This window comes from Aegilops tauschii, unplaced genomic scaffold, assembly GCF_002575655.3.
Source record: "Aegilops tauschii subsp. strangulata cultivar AL8/78 unplaced genomic scaffold, Aet v6.0 ptg000651l_obj, whole genome shotgun sequence".
Classification (NCBI taxonomy): domain Eukaryota; kingdom Viridiplantae; phylum Streptophyta; class Magnoliopsida; order Poales; family Poaceae; genus Aegilops; species Aegilops tauschii.
In genome coordinates this window covers 20,268-37,500 of record NW_027332886.1, presented here as the reverse complement: position 1 = coordinate 37,500, position 17,233 = coordinate 20,268, and the positions used below count along the sequence as shown (strand labels likewise).

Here is a 17,233-nt window from a genome sequence, read left to right as displayed (position 1 = left end):
AAGAACCCCTCCGGGGCCCCGGGAAGAGGAAGAAGGAGATAGAGCAAAGGTCTCCTCTTTCTGTCCGCTCTTCCCGGCATGTAGAGATCCGATTGGGCTTATAGTTTAATTGGTTGAAACGTACCGCTCATAACGGTGATATTGTAGGTTCGAGCCCTACTAAGCCCATCTGACCTGCTTAATCAATGACTCCGGTAGTCACCTGAACCACTCTCTCGGATAGCCCACAGCCTCTCTTCTGGATGCGAAAGAAGATTCGATCAACGTACAAGGTTTGCCTTCTTGTGAGAAGGAGGGTTCTGAATTGTGTTCTCAGTGCAAAGGGAGTCTTTGAGAAGGTTCCGTTTTTCTGAAGAGAGAGAAGATCAGTAGAGCAGTCCGGCAGCTGTTCGGGGGTCAGCTTTGGGATTTGCCTGATCGACCCCTACCAGTGTATTAATCTACAAAAATGAAGATTGACATTCGTCAATTTACCGGATCTATCCTCTTCTACTAACTTTACAAAATGGAAGGGAAAATGTGAAGACCAAAGATGTCAACTACTAAGCATAGTCAATTGCAAATCGGCCGGTTGGTTTGCTTCTCTCCAAGTATGGGAGATTTTCCAATCTTCGAAAGACGCTCGTACTTTCTTGATCTTATGAAGAAGGGGCTTTCCTTAGCTGCGGACTTTGGGATCTTGAGAGTAGACCATGTCTTACGTTAGGGAATCCGAATCAATCCAAATCCTCTGACACTCCTTTTCAGCTGCTATTTGAATACATGTTCAGATGCAAAAGAGCTCGACTTCGAGTATGGTCTTGTTCTTAACTGCTTGAGAGAACGCATATATCCCCTTTTTATTGCTAAACCTCCACAAGCCTTCCCATGCTCGCTAATTGAACCGTCCGTCTTCATCTTAATCCATTCGTTTCCCGGTGGTCAACACACAATAGAATATGTTTGTTTTTGATCGGATTGAGACAAAAGTACCATTTTTTAGGATGTTCGCCGATTCTTCCTCTTCTTTCTCTCATAAAACTGGAGATACTAGCTTCTAATCTGCATATTTTTGCAAATCCTTTTCCATTTGGATTTTTGAAAACATTAACTTACCTCTAGAATTCCACTATATATAACGTTGACGTTCCGCCAAAATGTGCCAGAGCGAGTGAAAGGCAAGCCTACCCACGGTGTTAACTTGCCATCCCCAACAAATCTGCTAGCAGCCCATTCGAGTTCCGCTTGGAAACAAGAAGCTCTTCTTTATTTGCGTTTTTTTGCCCAAGATAAGCCCATTTTCCAGAGCCAAGCCTATTATAAGAGTTCAACTGCCATATTCGGATGGAGTCCAAATGCTTGCATCTTGGGCTGAAGAATGACCCAATTCCTTAGCTTCCATGCATTAATCATATCCGGGGATGTGGGAATAGGGAGATGCCATCCATCTACACGACACGATAGCTTAAGCAAAGAATAGAGAGAGCTAAGCTAGAATACAAACAAAAAAGATATTCCACTAGCGTAGGCCTACCATAGAAAAGTCTAAAAAAACCTTTTCTTTGTCTGTCAGCGGGAGAGAAAGCAAGCTTACGGTGCTTTGGATGTTAATGTTTTTGTAGGATACTAAACACCTATATATATATATACATTGTTTTATACTCCTCTGTACAAGCGTATAAGAGCTATTATGCTCGATAAAAGGAAGTTTATGAATAAGTAAGTCTTTCTTTTTTGAATAGCCGGCGGGAGAACTTACTTTTCCGGCTATCGTATGAACAATGCCGTCCGCTTTTCTTTTTTGAGTTTCCATGGATCTCTCCGACGAAGTAGCGGAAGCATGAAATGCTATTCACGAATGAGCATTGCTATCTGATTCCTACAAAAGAGATAGGGGAAGCTCACTTTTGTCAAATGGGGCTAGAAAGCATAGAACCCCGTCTTAAATCAACCGGTGAATCCAGAATCAAAGTGAGGAGAACAGGATATGTTATGAGAAGAGTGACGTGGGAATAGATTGCATTTCAAAAAGAATCTATACACTCAATAAGCCAGAACGGGAAGATTCAACTGCAAAAAGAACTGGTACGGTGTGAGAAGAGGCCTATTCTCAATAATGAACAAGATGATGCAGCTCTAGTTGCTGGAGGCAGAGGACGTGGACGCGGCAGGAATAGATCCAGGGGGAGGACGCGAATAAAAAAGGCTATGAGGATCATAAAAATTGAGGTGGAGGGAGATTGTATAACTAAGGATCGAGTAGAGGAAGACGTCAGTCTTTCAGTTGTAGATGATCATTACCGAAAAAGATGTACATTCGAATGAAAAAAGAGGGCCTGTCCGAGAGGAAATAAAGAATATTCATTTGCGGATTCTTCCGAACAAGCAACGGATTGAGCAACTAGCGCGAAAGCCGTTGCGCGTTAGCGCATCCGTTTTCTTGCTCGGGAACGAGGGGACTAAAAAAATTGTCAAAAGCCATCTTTCTCTTTAACTAACTAAGTATTCTTAAAAATATGTATGTCTATGAGGTATTTTGACTTAATGGGAAGTAGGCATCTCATTCATAGGCAAGAGCAGGCCGGCCTGAAGGCATGAACTGAAGGCAGGCAAGAAGGCATTAAATGGCTTTTAAGGATTCGGTGTAAAGATGCGGAGTACAGTATCTTTCTTTCTATAAAAATATATGGAATCCGCGATCCTATCCTATTTTTGAAGTCATTTTTGCATTCGAAATTATTTTCTTTCGCAAGAGCACTCAAACATAGATTGAAGATCTTCAGTTCTTCGGTCGGCAGCCGCAGTCAGTAATAGCAAGCAGCGTCCCATACTACTTTTCCTTTGAATGTTCATTCTGGAATTGAATGTCACAAACAAGACTCATACTTCAGAAAAAAAACTGCTTGAATCAGGAGCTGTAATCCGCAGCTTTAGAGATAGGGGCGGCAGTCACAGCATTGGCAGCAGTGAGCAGAGGTCAAGAAGAAGAAGCGGTAAGAGCAGTTAGAGAGCAAGCAGCGGCTCATCAAACCTTTCTGTTTCGGTTACAGCTCAAGCGGTTTGTTTTCAAGTAAGGTACTCAAGCAAGCTTTCCTCCTGAAGACAGAGTTTCGGGTGAGCTAGCAAAGAAAGTAAGCAGTTAACCGGAAATTTAGGTCAAATTAGCATTTCGTAAGTTTTAGTAAGGCCAGTTATGGGAAGCAGGCCATGGAGAAAGAGAGGAATCAATCGTCCAACGCTATGTTAACAAATACGTGAAAGGTTTGATTATTCCATACACTTGAACGCGTTCCTTATCAATAGGTTTCGGAGAGACGAGCAATGATTGCTTGACGATCTTCACTGCATGAGACTAGACTTGACTCAAGCTTCATACGAAAGCATTTACTGAACTAAAGCCGTTGAGCCAAGTCAAGCGAAAGACTTATTCGAAGAAAGCTTTAAGAGAGTTTGTTGTCCCATGCCTTTCTGATGGTGAACCTCCTACTGCTTCTTCCAATTCTGAAACTGGGATTGGCCTGTTGACTTTGCCCTTCCTTTAGACAAAGAGCCCCCAGTTTCGCCAAAAGACCTCTGCGTGTTGTCATTCAACTCCACACAAGCCTGTCGTTGGGCTACTTGCGTCTTCGGCAGATACAAAGGAGAAGTGACGGTCGGTGAAATAGCCCTCCAACTCGTAGCTCTTCTTGCTTAACGTGAAAACTCTCCTTTCCGATGAAAACGAGAAAGAAAGATGTCAACTACTAAATGTGCTGCTTTGTGAATTTGATACTAGGTAGTTCTCCCCCCTCGGCAGGCAAGTAGCCTTTGCGACTTACATCTCTGCTACAGGAGGGTATGAACCCCCGGATCTAGGCGAGGTGATGGCGGGGAACTCCAACAGGTTTTGGTTTCCTCCTCACTGATTGATGGAGCCCAAGACTGCTTGACGACTTTCGGTGTGGGGTCAGCTTGAGCCGAGGTCGTCTCGTAACAGGAACAGGAAGAATAGCAAACAAGCACACAAGCAGGAATAGGAATATTGGCTGTCACTATCCTCTGGTTAGCAATCAACTACGGAGCTGGCAACTCACAAGCCAGCAAGTCAACCTCTGTCAGATCTTCGGCCCAGTTTATGGACGAAACTGACTCTACTTCCTCATTCAGGCTGATATGAACTGCAAAAGTTTTCATCTTTAGCGTGGATATCGTAGGTATAAATGAAAGAAACTGGAATCAGGAAGTTGTTTCTTTCTCTCGATACGCAGAGGGGAGAGCATGCCCTGTCTCAGGCAGTATATCAGTCGTTAACGATCTTACCGGGACACATCCAATTGAAACTAGAATCCCAACCTCTTTGGAAGAAGCTCCAAATAGAAAAAATTTCAGAGCGGGGAATCTTCCTACAAACTAAAATGTGTTAAATATATATATACCTACCTCTGCCTAGAAAAACTGGAGTTTCAGGCACCCTCGTGGGAGACATTGGATGTTGTCAACCGGCCTTAAAATGCTCATAAACAGCTCTTCCCCCTTTGACTTAGTTTTCGCTCTCCTCTGTTTCTAGTAGAAAAAGCCTGATCCTACTTTGCGAGTCCAACAGGTCTAGTATTCTTTTCTTTTTCGTCTGAGGGAACGTGGTAGCCCTGATCTAGCTAAGACTTGAGATTCCATTCTATTTCATTCTGATCTCGTTATGAGGAAATAGGTGAGGCGAGGCTAAGACAAGATATGGGACTTCCCGCGCTAAGTTGTTCCAATCTCTGTACTTAAGTAACCGAACTCGAAAGTGCTGCTATGAGCTAGATTTGTGCGTACAAGGGTAAAGAAGCGAGCAAGGCTACCTTTCCGCTGGAAATCCTATACCTGAGTGCTATTTGATCAGAGTGAGTTGTAATTGAGCTTGATTTACTTGCTCTTCTATTTGCATTTTTTGTTAAGTATGTGGGTGACTCATCGTCGTGAGATCGGTTGGTCGAAAATTCTTTTCAAGTAGTCTCAGTCGGCGAACTCGGCTCCACAGAAGAAGTCAGTAGTGAATCAAAGAACTCATGCATGTAATCAGTGACTAGGGATCGATCAATCGGATGCAACCGAGCCATACAAAAAGAATTGGAAAAGGGATGACGCAAGAGCAGCGGAAGGTGACTTAGCAACATCAGTCATTTCCTATAGAAAGGAAGGAAAGGATCTCTCTTCTGTCTAGACGAAAGATCTCATTTTTGCTACCGCTCTCCCTCTTATGAGTCTCTGTCAGCCGTTGTTTAGTAGCTTTCAACGCGAGTTCAGTCATTCTCTTATATACTGAAAAGTACGAACTGACTTAAAGCACGAACATGAAGGAAAGGCTGAATTCGAAACATCTTGAATCGGATTCTCTCTTCTCAGAGAGCTTGAGAGTGAAATGAGTGGGCCGGCCAAAGAAGACCACTATGGAAGTGAAAGGGGAGGGCAAGAGCGGTTCGAAGACCATAGCCCGATGTGGGTACATTGGCGTCATCGTCGTATGAAATTCACGCACAAAGGGCGCCGCATCACTCTCAATGGCATTCAAGATAATCCTTCCTGCCGTCCAATCTCTGTCCGTAAGCTGCAAGGATTGCTGAAACGGGGTGCTGTTAGCCAGTGTGTGCAAGTGCGTCAGATTCACCAGGAGCATGATCTGCAAGCAATTACTCTGGATGCTGATCCTGCAGAGCAGACACCTCCAGCTGTTCAAGAACTGCTACAGGAGTTTGATGCTTTGTTCCGGGAGCCAAAGGAATTACCCCCTCGTCGTGCCTGTGACCACCAAATTCCGTTGGTGCCAGGTGCAGTGCCAGTCAATGTCCGGCCATATAGATATGCACCCCACCAGAAAACAGAGATTGAGAAGCAAATCTGTGAGATGATGAACAATGGCATTATTCGTCGCAGCACGAGCCCCTTCGCTTCTCCAGTGCTCTTGGTTCGTAAGAAGGATGGATCCTGGCGCTTTTGAAATATCCTATGCCAGTCGCGGGTTGTCCCAAGCTCAACGTAGGTTCGCAAGAGAAAAAGAGGGGGGTACCTTGTCTGTCGGTCGAAGAAGGCAACAAACAAGTGGAAGCAACCGATGCTTTGGTCATTCTACTCCTTGATGCCAGTCTGTGCTTGCTGTCATGCTGGCAAAAGCGGGGGTTTCGGCCGGCTTTACCTACTATTGGATTTGAACCAATGACTCTCGCCGTATGAAAGCGATACTCTAACCGCTGAGTCAAGTAGGTCAAGCTGAGTCAAGTCAGAGAAAATCGAAAAAAAGAGAAAGCCAACCAAAGCGCAACCAGAGTTCTCCGCGGGGTGGAGCGCTAAGAAAGAGAAAGCGTTATCGCTATACGAAATGAAGCAGCGGCTAGCACACTAAGATAAACCACTTGGTTTAAAAAACTGCTTAGTGGCGTGTGATTTCAACACTATTCCAGAGGTATATGACAAAAATGGTGGGAGAGACCTCTATGTTCCTCAGCTTAAATCATTCTATGATTGTTTACAATTCTGTCATCTATTTTACATGAGGGCTAGAGGGTGGTCTTGGAGCAAGAAAAGTGTTGAGTCCAGGCGCATTATGGTACGACTGAGACTGAGTTGGGCAGGAGCAAGCGGTTGGATTGGCCTGACTCTTCAAGACCAAAGATACTCGGCTTCCTCTTCATCAAGTCACGAAATTCGACCCTTAGTTAGCAGCACCAAAACTAGAGCAGGCCCAAGACAAGCAAGAACAGTCAGTCAGCACCGATCAGGCAGGAAGCAGACAGTAAGCTAAGAATACTGGAAGAAGGTGGTCGCTCAGCCAAAGCCCTAGTTCAACCAGAACAGTAGGGAAAGCGGTAGAGGCCGCTCCGTAGCTTTGGTCGTCGCACTCTAATCCGCTTTAGAAGAAGCAGCTATTCTATTGCTTGGCTATAAAGCCTATAAGTAAGAACTCTGGGGAAGGAATCCGATCTGCAGATGAAGCAGAAGCAGGCAAAAGGCGAGCGCACAGCGAGGAATTTTCCATACTAGATCGACTCAACATTACCGAATCTACTCTGAGACTCTCTTCTCTTCATGGTTGGCTGTAAAAAAAGAGTCTCTTTAGTCCCCAACTCTATGGATTTTACTTTTTGGCTCAACACCCTGCTCTCGACGTTTGCTCGGGACGGGAGGCTATGAAATAGTTGAAAGCAGATGCAACATTAAAGAAAGTCAATCCAGTAGCCTTAAGTCGTACCGAACACTATGTCCTAATAGTAAGGGATTTCTTTCAACCCGGTGGTAAGCCGGTGGTACCCGGAGAAAACGTTGCCCGAAGGAAGGGACTAAACCCATCTGTTCAAGTAGTAGCCAAGTAGTACCGAAGGAGTATCTCCGAGTTAAGGAGTACCGAAGGGAAGGAAGAAAAACCAAGTGAAAGAAAGAGATCGCAATGGTCTAAGATATAGTCAGTGAACAATAACTCAGATCTGATGTCGGATCGAAACAAAAATGCAAAAAGACAACACAAACGTAAAAGATCGAACTCTAATTTAGTTACTGAGTGAGATGTTTTGCTACCTACAAAAGGTTGGTTCTTCCCCTACAACCCCTACCCCTCCAAGGCAGTACTCTTCATCGGCAAATCCGAATGTCTCGATCCGAGTTGAGACCCACCTACAGAAATTGATCCATCAACGGCTTTTTCTATAGTGGCAGGAAGTCTCCAACTCTTCGATATGCGCTAGCTAGGTAATCCCTTTACTTAATCTGATATGGGATCTCTTGCTACCAGAAAGGAACTGAACTGGCTTGCCCGGAAAGAATGGATTGCGACCCTTGGAGAGCTAATGGTACTGGACTGATAGCGCACTGATTGAACCGACCCCGGACGTACCACTGGGGAACCTGTGGCTGGAGAGAATCTCTCGCGATGGAGAAATGTCAAATGGGAAGCTCTATGGAGGCACACATCGTGTCGTTCGTCATCGAAATGGGACTGACTCGCTCGGGAACAGGCACAGGATTGAGGAACTTTCTGGCGTAACACACCCGTAATGGGGCAATCTGACTAGCTGGTCAAAACCCTTTCCGCAGTGTTTAAGTGGTGCTGGAAGGAATCAAGAGGGGAGGAGGAAAGCTGTACCAGGTGGAAGGAGAAGAGCTGATTGCTACTAAATCAGAACAAGCTTAGTTCTGCATGATGGCTCAATGGTGCATGGTCAACTCAGTAAACCTAACATCTCTGATCTCTGATCCAATTTCAACCCTACTGAACTCTTAAGAGTAGGTGTTTCAAGAACCTAAGTCCTTACAAAAAAAAAGAATCCATGATCACTATATACCCCCGAAGGTACTGAGCCCAAACATCTGAAGCCATACGGATACTCACATCTGCAAAAGGCTGAGATTGAGAATTGAGGAATTGCTGAAGAATTCACTGATACAATCCTCTACTAGCCCCTTTGCTTCACCTGTGCTGTTAGTGAAGAAGAAGGATGGGACATGGAGGATGTGCATTGAAACCAGGCAGCTGAATGCCAGTACAGTAAAGAAGAAATACCCAATTCCGGCACATAGATGCCCTATTGGATGAGTGGTGCTAAATATTACAGCAAGATTGACTTAAGATCTGGCTATCATCAGATCAGGATGAGAGAGGAAGACAAGCCCAAAACTTCATTCAGAACCCTGTAACTATGAATTCAATGTGATGCGGGCTTACAAATGCTCCTGCAACGTTTCAAGCACTCATGAATGATGTGTTCAAGCCCAGAAGATTTGTGTTGGTTTGATGATATACTTCTTGACAGTAAAACACTGAAGGAGCATCAACAGCACTTGCAGCTAACACTTTTTCTGCGGAATCAGCTACATGCTAAGATGAGCAAGTGTGAGTTTTGACTTTCAAAGGCGGAATATTAGGGGTAAAATGGAAAATAAGGTGGCAGATGCATTTAATAGGAGAAAGGCCGGAACATCTGTCCAGCTGGTCCAAGGTGTGCAAACCGCTTTGTGAAGGCCGACTGAGAATGAGGGACCTAGTAGTGTATTTCGAAGCCTTCTAGGCAAAGCTGCTTTGGCGTGCACTGAAAGGGCGTCTTCCTTTCCTATATTATACCAGAGGTGAGTGCATAATCTGGTGTAGAACGGAGGGGATATCCTAAGTTGATGTGCACAAGTGCTTCCTCTGATTGAAGTCGATTGCCTCAACCAATTTCTTAGTACATCAACACAAGAAGTGGCGAATTGGGGATGGTACTACCTCAGTGAAACTGTGGGAAGATGGGTAGGTGGGGCCTCTCAACCAAGACATCGCGGTTGGCGAGTGGGGACTCTACTGAATTCTAGCATGGGTGTGGTAGATTACTGACGTGAAGCCGGACCTCTATGAGTGCTCTACATGGCCGGATCAAAGCTATTCTAAAAACTAGATCCATTGGAGTGGGAAGTACTCAAGATGTAGAAGAGGACTCAAGCAGGTTTGGTCCTCTTTCTCTGATGTGTTCTTAGAACCCACTACCCTCCCTCCTAAAAGACCATGTGACCATCGGATTCACCTCACGATAGTCAACCAGTGAATCAAAGGCCTTATAGGTATTCACACCACCGGATGAAATTGAAGCCATAATCCAGGAGTTACTCTAGAATGGTACTCTACAACCTAGTTCATGCCTCACCGGCTCTTCTTTACAAGAAGAAAGAAGGTTCGTGGCGCCTATGGATTATAGGCAACTCAATGCGCAAACCGTAAAAAAGAAATACCCGATACCGGTCATTGATGATCTTCTGGATGAGCTACACGGTTATACTGTGTACTCAACAATCGTTTTATCTATTCCCACATCGATTCACCAATCCTGGAACTCGTTATGGATAGAAGGTCCGTAGAAGTGAAAGTAGGACGACGGGAGAAAAGAGTAAGGAGTACCGGAAAAAGAAGATTTTGGACTTTCTGCCCACGAAGAAATAGTAGCATTTGAAACTGGAAAGATTGACTTTGGATAGTAAATCCCCAAGGAAGGGCTATAATCCAAACAAAGGAGGAGCTAGCGGACAGTTCGAATTTCAACGATTAGGGAGGGGAATGAAACACTTGTCTTTCACAATCAATTCTTTCTTTTTTTTATGTTTAGGACACGCGAAGCGAGAGCGAAACTCGCTATGAGGAGAAGACTCGGCAAGAGAGGTTTGAACAAGAGGAACTGCCGTCTAGTTGAGTTTGATCATTCTCTCTTTCTATCTCTCTTTCTTTCAAGAGCTGAATAAGGGCATATCCGCAAAGGAGAGAGAAATCGGACTTTCTTCTTTACCCCCCTCATTATTCAAGACGTGAATATAAAGTGTATTGTACTCCCTTGGATCTTTTCCGGGATCTTTACTCGTCGTTGATCAAGGAAGCTAGAAGGAAGATGGGTGGTAGGGTGAATGGACATTCGTATCCTCTCCGACTCGTCGGTTAGGAGAGTAGCGACCAAAAAGAAATCATTATACAGGATAACTGCTGTAGAGATAAAATGTAGGAAGGAGAAAGTTGGTTTCAATGAGTCATGTGAATTGTAGAAGAAATAGGTAAACAAGGCGGGTTAATATATATACGTTGAAAAGCAAGGGGATAAATTGAACGAAATGAAGAGCAATCCAGAATCCTATTTTGTATACTATAAGAAAAAGGCACTGAAAACTTGGAAACGGAAGATGTTGTAACTGATATGGGTAGTCACACATTAGGCAAAATGGTGTAGTGGTTGGGCCAGGTAGCTTCTTCTTTTGAACAGCATTTCATTCTGTTTTGGATGCTTTCTACTATGTTTCAAGTGATCAAAGAAGAGTTTATTTCCCACTACTCATATCACATCTTATGTGTTGATGCAAGCTGACTAAATCAATAAGATGGTATTCGTATTTGATTAGACAAGATGGTATTCTTCTTTATTCCGGAGCACAACAATCCGGATCTCTATCTTATAGCTTATCCTTCCTATTCTGTATGTATTACGGTCATGTCAAGTCAATGGTCTGTCTGCCCTGCAACCGGTCTTGAATGGCTTCAGTGAATTGTTTGCTGAGCCTACAGAGTGACCTCCTAGGAGGACAATAGACCACAAAATACCCTTACTACCAGGCACTAAACCTGTCAATCATTAGAGAAGGGACAGAGTTCAAGATAAGACTATCTTGCCTGTTTGGTAGAGAGAGTACCGGGTATTCCGATGGTTAAAGATTCAAGTCTTAGTGGCAAAGGGGGACAGCTTTGGCCTGCAACCGTTTCCACTTTACGGCCCACAGCTTGTGTTCTTCGGTATTAATTCGGTTTCTGTTTGTTTGGCTTGTCTCGTGCACCACCTGAATTGAATCATAGTAATGGGACTTTGGTAATCCAGTGATGAAGTCAATGCTGATAATGGACCATGCTTCATCAGGAATGGGTAGAGGATCGAAGAGGCCAGGGAGTTTTTAATGTTCTACCTTAGCTTGCTGACAGATTTGACACTTGTTGACAAAAGATTCCACTGATTGAAAGATTCCTGTCCAAGCAAATAGTGCCTTGATGCGGTGATAAGTAGCAGTAATGCCAGAGTGGGCACCAATACCACTGGCATGAAGTGCTTGCAAGATGTTTTTTTTCATTTAGAAGTTTGCACCAACCCATACTCTTCCTCTATATCGAATGACCCCATTATGCAATGAATATTTGCTATTCTTGTGAGTGCTCAGGACTGCCAATTCAGATAGTAAATTCTGGGTGAATGTGTCTTTGCTGTACCCTGCAACAATATCAGTGAGCCATTGTGGTTGACAGGAAGTAATGGCATTGAGTTCATCTGGCTCATGTAATCTAGATAGTGGTGCATCAGCTGCCCTATTCTCTGAGCCTTTTATTGGATGGTATATTGTAATCCCATGAGCTTGAGGAAAGGAAAGCTTTGTGCTGCATTGGTGTTTTAAGTCTTTGAGCAGTCAAATGAGCTAAGCTCCTGTGAATGAAACGCCTGTCCTGCTAAGCCCAAACTCTAATGTGCTTGACTTGGAAGTAGGCCACTCTTTCACTGTGAGGATCTTCTTTTAGTCTGTAGCCACCCCTTGCCCACTAATGACATGACCCAGGTATTCTATCTGTGGTTGAGCAAATGAACATTTATTCAACTTCACATATAGTTGATTCTGCTTCAGAAGGTCAAATACTTGCTGCAAATGGGTGACATGATCTTGCAAGGATTTGCTGTAGATTAAGATGTCATCAACAAAAACAAGTACACAAACCCTAGTCAGCTCAGCCAGAATTGTGTTCATAGCACTCTGGAGGGTGGGTGGTGCATTTGTGAGCCCAAATAGCCTAAAATTCATAGTGACGTGGGTCTTGAATGCCGTTTTGTATTCGTCTGCTTCATGTAATCTTATCTGATGGTAACCAGCTCTCAGATCCAGCTTAGTAAACCAAACAGCACAAGATAACTCATCCAACAATTCTTCAACTACAGGCATTGGGTATTTTATTAGACGAATCCATCTTATTTCCTTATTTCTCTGTTTTGGTAGCAGGAGAAGTAGTTTGTTCAGCCCGGACTTCAAAGTAGTCTCCCCCGTTGACCTTCTTTTTTAGATAGAATCCTCAATGAGTGGAAAGGACTCCCAGACTTGCTCCACAGTACTATACCATACAGAGCCGCGCCCTTGTGATATGATAAGAAGAAAAGGGGCCAGGCCGCCCTCTTTTCTTTTCCGCACCAAGCCTTCTTGTAAAATCGGGTGTATAGCTCAGTTGGTAGAGCATTGGGCTTTTAACCTAATGGTCGCAGGTTCAAGTCCTGCTATACCCAAAACAAAAAAAACCACTCTTGTATTCGTAAGGATGCATAGTAGCCTTCAAAGAGCACTCTTTGGCCTTGAGAAAAGCCCCTTTCTCATCAACATCTCGACTTCGCTCGTTGTTTGAGGTAAGTATAAAGGAGATCAGACTGGCTCGGTCATTGATAGGCCGGCCTTCTCCTTATTCATTGGATAGGGCGCGGGGGAAAGTCAAGTCAAGCACTAGTTAGTTGGGGTGGGACGCACCAAAGCAGCGTTCGTTGCACTAGCGCCTTATCTTTTGAAGCTAAACAGAGGCTCGAAAGACGGAGTACGTCCGAAGTCGTTGGCTGCCTTTTTGTAGTGCGCAAGTCAGAGTGAACTTCTTCTTCTGTTCTGCGAATCTACTAACGAGAACTGCCGTACAGTCCTATCTTTTTTTAAGAAAGATCGTAGATGAACGTTTCGTTTCGTTACCTAAGTAGTTGAGCAATTCATTCCAAGGTAAACAAAGAGGTATTTCCTTTTCTCGTTCAGTCCTTCTCTCCTTCCATCCCAGTAGGCCTATTCATGCTTTTTTGCTATCCATCTTGATCAAATAGAAGAAGGGGAAATTCAGACTAGGCAAAACACCTCAAAAAGTGAAAAAAAGATAAAACAACTTTCTTATTGTCAAGTAGTAAACCATAGTTCTCATCCTAGGAAACCATATCGATCATCGGTTCAGAGCTCCCAACTACGAAGCTCTTTTCTAGAGCGAGTCAACAATTCGTGGATCCATGGTTTGGATGAAGCTATGTACCCGGGTAGAGATGATTTGTCTCAAAGATGTTCCGCTCATCCAAGAATCTGAAACTTCATCTACATAAACTCATAAATAGCCCTTTCCTTTCTTTTCTTGACTTAAAAAGGTAATCAATCCTTTCTTTTCATCTTTTATCAAGTCTTCCTCTTCCTGATTGAGTCAATCAGGGATAGAAATTCGGATCAACTATGAGGAGTAGGGCTGCTGGGCAAGTGAATGAACTCTGTCCTAGGCATTTCCAATAAGTTCAGTGAAGTGAGGGCGAAGCCTTTTTTGAGAGGGAAAATACACTCCAAATGATATTCCATAATGGAAGGAATGAGTGGAAGATTTACTGGCAGAAAAAAATACGATACTTTTCTAGTCGTAGGTAGGGCTACCTATCTAGTTTCGTGCTTCGGGCGTACCAGATTCAATAGGCTAGGTTATAGCTGACAGATTTCTTTAAGAACTAGCCGCCTATAAGCCTCGCTAGTAGTATTCCTGCCCAGTGCCGGAGTAGTGACTCACAAGGTAAGTTCTCCTCGATGCATTTCCAACACTCTCTTTTTCTACGTACACTTTTGATTCCTCAGTAGGTAGGGACAACGTTCGAGATCTCATCCGACCGTCTATTTCTCACTGATTGGGAGATTGGATTGGAATCCGAGGAGAACTGATTGGATGTCATGGAACGAATGGGGCACTACGTTGGTTACCCACTGCTAGCCTAGCGGAGATTTCTCTATTTGTTGAAAGTGGAAAGGAGTCATATTTGAATCGGAAAGTTGGGCTCGTTCACTCACACCTTTCTTTGATTATCGATGACTTGGCTTCTTGCTCAAGTAAGCACCCGGCATACCAATTCATTATCCTTGGGGCTCGGCTCGCTCCTTCCTATCTACGTTATTCTTTCTTTGTTACTCTCGTAATGACGTTCCGAAAGAAATCAAGGTTACCAGGTCACAGCTCTGATTCTTCTTCCCTTATAGAACCTTCCCGCAAGAAATCAGTGGAAGTGGGTCCGCCCCTACAACTCATCAAATCTGCCTTCTTTTCTGTTCTGCGCTGTACATATTCTCAAGTTATGAGAAAGAATGGATTTGAATGCAATTTGGAATTAACAAAATAAACGAATGAAGAATATTTTTACCTCTTATCTGATAAGCAATCAAAGCATTTGAACTGCTCAATGAACAATAAAGAAAGAGCTAAGGTAAAAAAGTATATGTGTTACTAATAGTAAACCAATTTTATTTGGAGTTTGCTTTCAGCTGAACATGTTATAACTACAAATGAGGTGAGGCTTGATTAGGTGGCTTTGCAAGAACTAGGGAGGAACACAAGTTATGTACTTTAGGCTAAACATATGAATTTAGAAGATCAACTTTTCCAATTGGACATAAACAAAAGCAACCAATAATATATATATATATATAAACTTCCATAATATTTTCTCTATGGTGAAGTAATTTCATCGATAACCACTAAACGATTAAGTAGCGATGTATGCAAAGCTAGACAACGAACATTTCATAATACACTCGTTCTGCATATCTTTAGGATAAAAGATAAAACTGCGAAAAAATCCGTTTTCCTAAATAAAAAGATCAAGAAATCTATTTTGTATGGTTCTTATTTCGTTGAAAACGTTTCCATGAGACTTTCTTTCATTGAAGAAGTCCATGACTTGTTCTAGGTGATATGAGGTTGAACAGGCTTTAGAAAAAATGCAAAGAAGGGTACATGAGGGTGGAATAAAAATCAAAAAGATGACCCCTTCTTTCTTCCTGAGCATTACCGATAAATATTCATTCTTTATACGTTAGGTTGGGTTTCAGATGTATATCATTTATTATATGAAACCAAAAAGAAGAAATGACAAGAAAGTTGTATATAGATGGAGGAATAAATTATGATGTGGAAAACAAGGCAGGGGTTCAAATCCTGTCATCCCTACCTATTACTTCTCCTATGGGCAGTAACGAGGGATCAATTGAGATCGATTCAAATTGGACAAAATTCAGAGTTTCATTTTTCTATATGCATGCGGTACAAAAATCATCCTTTTCTTTACTGCTTTATCTCCCGGAAAGCGCTCTTAGTTCAGTTCGGTAGAACGTGTGTCTCCAAAACCCAATGTCGTAGGTTCAAATCCTACAGAGCGTGATTCTGTTCTTGTTATGTCGAATCCAAAAAAAAGAACTTATATAAATATAAGAAAATGAGACAGTAATGAGGTCCATATCGTCATCGTAATAAAAAGAAAGATCTGCAAGCATTCTTTATGGGAGTCGGGGCTTTCTGATTTGAAGTTGCTGGAAAAGGACCTCTGTGATCGGTTGATCATTAGTCGTTTTTTTAAGGTAAGTAGGCAGGGGTGTCTTGATCGAAACCGAACTTCAATTCCACCCAGCTCAGATTCTATGCAGCAGTGGGGAAGACCTGTTTATACTTTTATTGAGAATTCCATTTCTTCCTGCCGCACCCCAATTCTTTCCCAGCAGTTGAAAATTGATATGAGATCTTGAACCCAGGGGGCTCCTATGTTCTGGGCAGAGGCATTGATGCGGGCTATTAGAATAAGGTGGTAAGGTCCAGGCATCTTCAAACCCCACATATGCCCTCTTTGATCTAGTAAGGGGAATGAAAGAAACAGGAATGTTGCACAGTAAAGTGTCAGCACTCATCCCCAAACTCCATAGGCCCCGCAATAGAAAGAGTTTACTTCGGTGCCGGAGAGCCGAAACCGCTAACCGAAACAAGACATATTCACTTTGACCACAGCCACCCGCACTTGCCTACCCGACTGGCTATTTTAGCTATTCTCTCTTCAACCTTCCTCTAACCTAAAATAGTCGTACCGCTCCCCCTTTAGAGATAGATTTCTTTATTCTCTAAGCTAGCTAAACGCCCGAAACATAATAAGCTAAGCCTCCGTCGATTTAGCCAAAGCAGGCCTGGAGAAAATAATGGGAGTCGGTGTCCCTTAAACGCCTTGTTTCCTCTTCTTTACGGTGGCTTCTTCTTAAATGAAAGAAGATCTCTGCTGCGCTTATGCCTTCAAACCCGAAAACAGTGGTTATTACGACACCAGGTGAAATAGCTGCTTTTTCTTCTCTTCCTCCCCTCGACCTATTGAAGTTGCGCTCACCCGCAGCCCTAAGCCCTACAGTTCCTTCGCTTACCGCCTAATCTTAATCTATTGCCCTGCCTCCAAGAGAAGAAATGGCACCAACCGATACAATGGCAGCTAGTTCCAGGGAAGCTGCTTCAATGGAAGTTGGATTGCCTAGTTGCTTTTGAGTTCGATTTGAACTAGTTTCCAAGCTTTTTTTTCATCCATGCCTATAAGTATAATTATCTTTTCCAATCCGAGTGTTCCATCGGACTTACTCCATTTGCTTCTAGGGTCCATTTGCTTCTAGGGATAGATAGGGCTGGAGTCGTCAGTGCTAGAATGAAATGTGAATGAGAGCATAGATTGATTGTCTCACTGCATGTACGTATAGTAACCGGTTAATAATACTAAGGGTCCCTAATACTAATCTCGACATGAGAGGAACGTGTCCTCTCGGCCTTGATATATACTAACAAATATGGTTTTTTCACTCAGACATGAGAGGTGAGATCGATTATATGATGGAGACAGATGGAGGAGCAGAAAGTGAGAGATTGTGGCGTGAAGCACATGTAAGGTGTACAACTCTTGAGACGGATGCATCGAGGTGC

The 17,233-nt window shown here is 43.3% G+C and overlaps 1 protein-coding gene and 2 non-coding genes across 3 annotated transcripts in view; all 3 read left to right on the top strand.

The window, feature by feature from the left end:
• LOC141033089 (uncharacterized) overlaps positions 1 to 17,233 on the top strand; it is a 92,687-nt gene that overhangs the window by 58,106 nt on the left and 17,348 nt on the right. Inside the window, exon 1 of the mRNA XM_073506263.1 lies at positions 1 to 17,233. This exon is cut by the window's left edge and continues 58,106 nt beyond it; it is cut by the window's right edge and continues 17,348 nt beyond it. The gene's annotated coding sequence lies outside the window, so the exon portion shown is untranslated.
• Positions 12,677 to 12,749, top strand: TRNAK-UUU (transfer RNA lysine (anticodon UUU)). Its single transcript has one exon. It is a non-coding gene; the product is annotated as a tRNA-Lys (tRNA).
• Positions 15,597 to 15,670, top strand: TRNAW-CCA (transfer RNA tryptophan (anticodon CCA)). Its single transcript has one exon. It is a non-coding gene; the product is annotated as a tRNA-Trp (tRNA).